Source organism: Tursiops truncatus, chromosome X (assembly GCF_011762595.2).
Source record: "Tursiops truncatus isolate mTurTru1 chromosome X, mTurTru1.mat.Y, whole genome shotgun sequence".
Taxonomy (NCBI): domain Eukaryota; kingdom Metazoa; phylum Chordata; class Mammalia; order Artiodactyla; family Delphinidae; genus Tursiops; species Tursiops truncatus.
Genome location: NC_047055.1, coordinates 50650287 through 50657342, shown reverse-complemented (window position 1 = coordinate 50657342; position 7056 = coordinate 50650287). Strand labels below are relative to the sequence as shown.

General features: G+C 40.3%; 1 pseudogene; it reads left to right on the top strand.

Moving 5' to 3' along the window:
• The first annotated feature begins 2036 nt into the window (after positions 1-2036).
• On the top strand, positions 2037-6745 carry LOC109549484 (uncharacterized; annotated as a pseudogene).
• Positions 6746-7056: the final 311 nt, after the last annotated feature.

Below are 7056 nucleotides of genomic sequence, written 5' to 3'. Positions count from 1 at the left end.
TACTGCATGATCTCACTTATATGTGGAATCTAAAAAACAAAACAAACAAAACAAAGCAAAAATAGATTCATAGATACAAAGAACAAACAAACAGGTGGTTTCCAGAGAGGAGCGGGTAGAAACTATTGAACGTGATTAAGAGGCACAAACCTCCTGTTATAAAATAAAAGCCATGAAGATGTAATATACAGCGTAAGGAATATGGTCAATAATATTGTAATAACTTGGTATGTGGACAGACAGTTACTAGACTTATCATGGTGATCATTTTACAATGTATGTGAATGTCAAGTCACTATGTAGTACACATGAAAATAACATAATATTGTATATCAACTATGTTTCAATTTTATAAACTACATAAAGTGAATCTAGTAAAACAGAAGATTTAAATAAAACCTGCAATCTGTTATCATAACACCTAAAATGTCCAAGATTCAATAGAAAATCACTCATCATACTAAAAAACAGGAAAATCACAGCCTGAAAAAATAATGAACAGAGGACAACATGCAGTTGATTCAGCTGTTGGAATTATCTAGTGAATATTTGAAAGCAAAAATCATAAAAATGCTTAAATGGGAAATTATAAATATTCTTTGAATAAAGGGAAAAAACAGAAAACCTTAGCAAAGAAATAGATTTGAGATATAGAACAAAACAGAATTTATAGAACTGAAAGTACATTAACTGAATTAAAAACTCACTGCATAGGCTCAACAGTAGATTCGAGATGGAAAAGAAAAGAATAAGTGAACTTGAAAATAGAACAATGGAATTTAACCAACATGAACAACAGAAAGAAGATAGAATGCAAAAAAGAAAAAAAAATGAACAGAGCCTTAGTGTCCTGTGGGATAATAACAAAAGATCTGATTAGAGTCCCAGAACAGAAGGAGAAAGAGAATGAAGCTTAGATAGTATTTAAAAAAAATACTGGCTGAAAACTTTCCAGATTTGATAAAATAACATTATGGTCAATTTCATGTGTTAACTTGACTGGATCATGGAATGCCCAGATTTTTGGCTAAACAGAATTTCTAGCTATATCTGTGAGGGTGATTCCAGAGGAGGTATGCATTTGAATTGGTAGACTGAGTAAAGCAGATTGCTTTCCCCAGTGTAGGTGGGCTTTATCCAATACATTAAGGGCCTGAATAGAATTTAAAAAAAAAGTAGAAGAGAGAATTTGCCTCTCTGACTCCTTGAGCTATGATAGAAGTCTTCTGTCCTCACACTGGGAAGTACACCATCCTCTCCCCTAGTTATCAGGCCTTCAGGCAGATTAAACTTACACCACCAGCTTTCCTGGGTCTCCAATTTGCAGATGGCAGATCATGAGACTTCTCCATCTCCATAATCATGTGAGGCAATTCCTCATATTAAATCTATTTATAATATATATCCTGCTGGTTCTATTTCTCTGGAAAACTCTAACTAATACATATTTTAGTACTGAGAGTGGTTTTAGTGGAATAGAATATGTTAAGGATGAGTTTTCTAAATTGGTTTCAGTGTTTCTGGAGTTGGCTCTCTAATCTGATTAGATTTAAAGATGTTAATGATTCTATTTTCAGTAGTAAAGAGGGCACTGATAGTCCATGATGTTACCTGGAGATAGAGATAGGTAAAATATCTGCATTGGATATTTCTAATAAAACATAAGAGACAAGGAATGAATGACTGCATATATGTTACTTTAGAACATTTTTAGAAAACTAATGAATATAATGAGGTAGGCTGGTTGTCCCTAATGTCACTGGCAAAGTGGTGCAAGAAAAGGATGAGCTCAGGGACTCAAATTCCCAGCTCAATTGCCATATTAATAATCTGAAAACTTCCAAATGTACCCTGAAGGAGACTCTTAGCTCCTGTAACCACAGAGATAAGATTGCTGAAAATCAAACACAGAATCTCATTCTGAGACTGGCTGAATGACAATGCAACCTGAACTCTTATCTTCACAGGATGTCTACTTTTAAAGTAAGAGCACTGACTAGCACTGACTGGGAAAGAATGGGATCCTGTAAGTTGAGATGGGAATGCATGAGAAGACCTTGATGACTGAGCTGCTAAATTCTGATGAGTCTTCTTTTGCTGTGGAAGAGGCCTATCCATACCCAGTGGAAGCAGCCTCACCGCCAATGATGGTGGCTTCCCCACTCCCAGTGGTAGTGGCTCCTCCACCCCTATCTGAGGGGATAAGTCCCGTATTGCCTGAGAAAACTCTAATAGCCTCACCTGGGGCAGCTGCCATGCAAGAAAAGGCTGATTCTCCTCAGGAGTCACCCCCATCACCTCCCTTTGCTTCTAGACTCAAGTCCCATCAGGCCCCTAAAGGTGAGATAAAAAATGTGACCCATGAAGAATTGCACTACACTCCAAAAAAACTACTTAAGTTTTCTAATTTACACAGACAGAAAACCAGGGAACATGTGTGGAAATGGCTACTAAGGGTGTGGAATAATGGTGGAAGGAACATAAAGTTGAGTCAGGACAAATTTATTGATATAGACTCACCAAGCAGAGATTTAATGTTGCAGCTCAGGGAGGGAGACAGGGCTCTAACAGTCTGGTGGGTTGGTTGGTTGGTTCATTGACTGAAACATGGATCAAAAGTTGCCCACAGTGAGCGAACTGGACATACTCGACCTGCATTTCTGGTTTAATGTAGAGAAAGGGATTCAAAGGCTTAGGGAGACTGTAAAATCCATATTACAATGTTTTTTCCATTTAGGACCTATTCACCCACACTGGGAGGGTCCAGAAGACATACTTTTAAGCAGTACTGTGAGAAATAAACTTTTGAGAAAAGCAGCATCACTGAGGAGCTATTTATTCTCTTCTTTGTAGGTCAGACCTCACAATGAGAACAGTAGTCACTGAATTGAGAAACCTAAATGCAATGGGAGTAATTGGATCTTGATGTGATAGGGGTCCAAGTGTCAGCATTCAATTACTAAAGACAAGGTAGACATAATTACCATAATGGACAGCAGATTCAGAGCAGTAATCAGAATAGTCTGGCTCATGCATACCTATGATGTTGGTTGCTTGATCATGGTGTTCCTAGAATGAAATAGATGGGAAACCTACTAAATTCTTACTTGATATGTATAAACAGAGAAGTTCTAGGTCAAGAAAACAAAAGTCTAACCTAAATCATTGAAACAGAGGCACAGTCCCTCTTTCAATTCCTGGACTTGATTGTAGTTTACAAACTCAGAATCCGTTGAATGAGGGAGAGGCTGAACAGCCTTGAGGAAGGACCTGGTACATTACCGAAAATTTATGCTACTATTCCTTTTCCCAACCTTCCCCATAGGGACCTACGGCCTTATATCACAGTAACTGTGCACTGGGAAAAAAAGAACAAATCAGATCTTTGGGGGACAACTGGACACTGGCTTTGAACAAACACTAATTCCAAAACGTCACTGTGGGCCACCAGTCAGAGTAGAGGATTATGGAGGTCAGGTCATCAATGGAGTTTTAACTCAGGTCCATCTCACAAGGACCCAGTAGGTCCAAAAATCCATCCTGTGGTTATTTCCCCAGTTCTGGAATGCATAAAATGGAATACATACATGCACATTCAGCAGCTGGCAGAATCCCCACATTGATTCCCGGACCTCTAGAGTTAGGGAAATGATGGGAAAGGCTAAGTGGAAGCCAGTAGAACTGTCTCTACCTAGGACAATAGTAAATCAAAAGCAATACCACATTACCAGAGGGATAGCAGATATTAGTGCCACCATCAAGGACTTGAAAAATGCAGAGGTGGTGATTCCCAAAACATCCTAATTCAACTCACCTATCCAGCCTGTGCAGAAGACAGATGGGTTTTAGAGAATGAAAGTGGATTATCATACACTTAATCAGGAGATGGTTCCAATTTCAGCTGCTAAACCAGATGTGATTCCATTGCTTGAGCAAATTAACACATCTCCTGGTACCTAACATGCAGCTATTGGTCTGGCAAATGATTTTTTTTTCTACATCTGTTAATAAGGACCACCAGAAATAATTTGCTTTCAGCTGGCAAGACAAGCAGTATACCTTCACCATCCTAGCTCAGGGGTATATAACCTCTCCAGCCTTATGTCATAATTTGGTTCACAGGGATCTTGATCGCCTTCATTTCCACAAAATTTGTGGAAATTTTTTGATGAAATTATGAAGATTGGACCTAGTAAGACATAGCTACTACTCTAGACTTATTGGTAGGACCTTTGCCTGCTAGACAGTGAGAAAGAAACCCAACAACAATTCAGGGGCATTCTACTTTAGTGAAATTTGAAGAGGTCCAGTGGTGTGAGACATGTCAAGATATCTCTTCTAAAGTTAAGGGTAAGTATTTTATCTGGTCCTTCCTATAAGCAAAAAGAGGCACATTGCCTAGTGGGCCTCTTTGAATTTTGAAGGTAACATACTCCTCATTTTGGTATGGTACTCTGGCTCATTTACCAAGTGTCTCAAATAGCTACTAGTTTTGAGTGGGGCTCAGAGTAACAGAAAGCTTTGCAACTTGCCCAGCCTGCTATGCAAGCTGCTTTGCCACTTGGGACCCATGACCCAGAAGATCCAATGGTGCTTGAATTGTCAGTGGCACATAGGGAAGCTGTATGGAGTCTATGTCATGTCCTTATAGGTGAACTGCAGTGCAGGCCCTCAGAATTTTTGAGCCTAGCCCTGTAATCCATTGTAGATCACTACTCCCCTTTTGAGAAAGAACTCTTGGCCTGCTACTGGGCCTCAGTAGAAATTGAACATTTAACCATGGGCCACCAAGTTATCTTGCAACTGGAACTGACCATCATGAAATACGTATTATCTGAACCACCAAGCAATAAAGTGGGCAGGCAAAGCAGCACTGCATCATCAAATATAAGTGGAATATATGAGATTGGACTTGAAGAGCCCTGAAAGTACAAGTAAGTTTCACGGAGATGTTGTCCAAATGCTCATTATCCCCACTCCTGTTACACTATCTTTTCCTTCCCAGCCAGTACCTATAGCCTCATGGGGAGTTCCCTATGATCAGTTGACAGAGGAAGAGAAATCTCAGGCCTAGTTTACAGAAGGATCCACAAGATATGCAGGTACCACCTAGAAGTGGACAGCTGCAGCACTACTGTCCCTTTGTGAGACATCCCTGAAAGATAGTGGTGAAGGGAAGTCCTCCCAGTGAGCAGAACTTGGAGTTGCACACCTGTTTGTTCACTTTGCTTGAAAGGAAAAAATAGCTTAAGTGCAATTATATACCGATTCATAGATGTGGCTAATGGTTTGGCTTAATGGTCAGGAACTTGGAAGGAACATGTTTAGAAAATTGGTGATAAGAAAAATTGGGGATAGAAGTCTGTGGATATGTCTCTCTGAATGGGCAAAAAAATGTGAATATATTTGTGTCCCATATGAATGCTCACCAAAGGGTGAACTCTGCAGAGGAGGAATTTAACAATCAAGTGGATAGAATTACCCATTCTGTAGGTACCAGTTACCTTGTTTGCCTAGCCACCTATGTCATTGTGCAATAGGTTCATGAACAAAAGTGGCCATCGTGGCAGGGATGGGGGTTATGCATGGGCTCAGCAGCACAGACTTCGACTCATCAACTTGGTTAAGGCTATTGCTGAGTGCCCAACCTGCCAGCAGCAGAGATCAACACTGAGTGCCTGATATGGCACCAGTCCCCAGGGTACTCAGCCAGTTACATGGAAGCAGGCTGATTATACAGAACTGCTGTCATCATTTAAGGGACACTGTTTTGTTCTTACTGGAATAAACACTTATCTGGATATGGATTTGCCTTCCTGTATGCAATGCCTCTGCCAGCACTACCATCTGAGGACATATAGAATGCCATATTCACTGTCATGGTAATTCAATAAAGCATTCTTTCTGATCAAGGAACTCACTTCACAGCAAACGAAGTACAACAATGGACCCATGCTCATGTAATTCACTAGTCTTACCATGCATGTTTCCCGCCATTCTGAAGAAGCTGGTTTGACAAAACAATGGAATTGCCTTCTGAAGACTCAGTTACAGCACCAGCTCAATGACAATACCTTGCAGGGCTTGGGAAAGGCATCTTATATATGGTCCTTATGTGGCTGAACCACACTGAGTCCATTTTATTAGCTCCATATTAGGCCTGCAGTCCTACCCTTCCCCTTAATGCATGGCTAAAACTTTAGCTTACTCACAAAGAATGTGCCAAAGTGAGATAAGTTCCCTATAAACTTTTATCCTTGCCTTCATCAGATATGAAAAGTAGAAGAATGCCTTTTGCTGATGCAAATGGTTAATGGTCATGAGACCCACAGGGGGAGGAAAAACATCCAGTTCTCAACAGTGTGGGCATCCTTTTCCCTTGGTAGTCTGATTCTACTTTTAGCTTTAGCCCCTTTAAATCTCCCTGTACTCCTTTTGGCGGTACAGAGTGCAGCTGCTAATGCCTCTGGGATCATTGTCCGCCTGATCCTGCCTATATGTAAGTTACACACAATAAACATCATAATTGCACTTTATGGAGTTACCTGCTTCATTTTTTGGTCTTAAAGTTCCTTCTCAATTCAGAGGATATTATTCAATATCTCTACCTCCCAACACTGCTGTTTCTCCCATAGCCAGGATTCATGGATCCAGGAAACATAGGGTGGAAATGGAAATGGCATCACTCACTATTACCCCCACTGACCCATTAGAAAATTTTTTGCTTCCTATTCCTATGACCTAACACTCTGGTGGCCTAGGGGTCTTAGTTCTAGAGAAAGAAATAATTCCACCAAGAGACACAACAATGATTCCATTCACCTGGATGTTAATACTGCTGCCTGGCCACTGTGGGCTCCTCATGCCTCTGAAGCAATAGGCAAAGAAGGGAGTTATAGTGTGGGCTGAGATGATTGATCCTGCTACCAAGGGGAAATTAGACTTTTCTGCTCCACAGTGGAGGTAAGTAAGAGTATGTCTGGAAAACAGATAGGGTGTCTCTCAGTATTACCATGTCCTGTGATTAAGGTCAATGGGAAACTATAGTAACCCAAT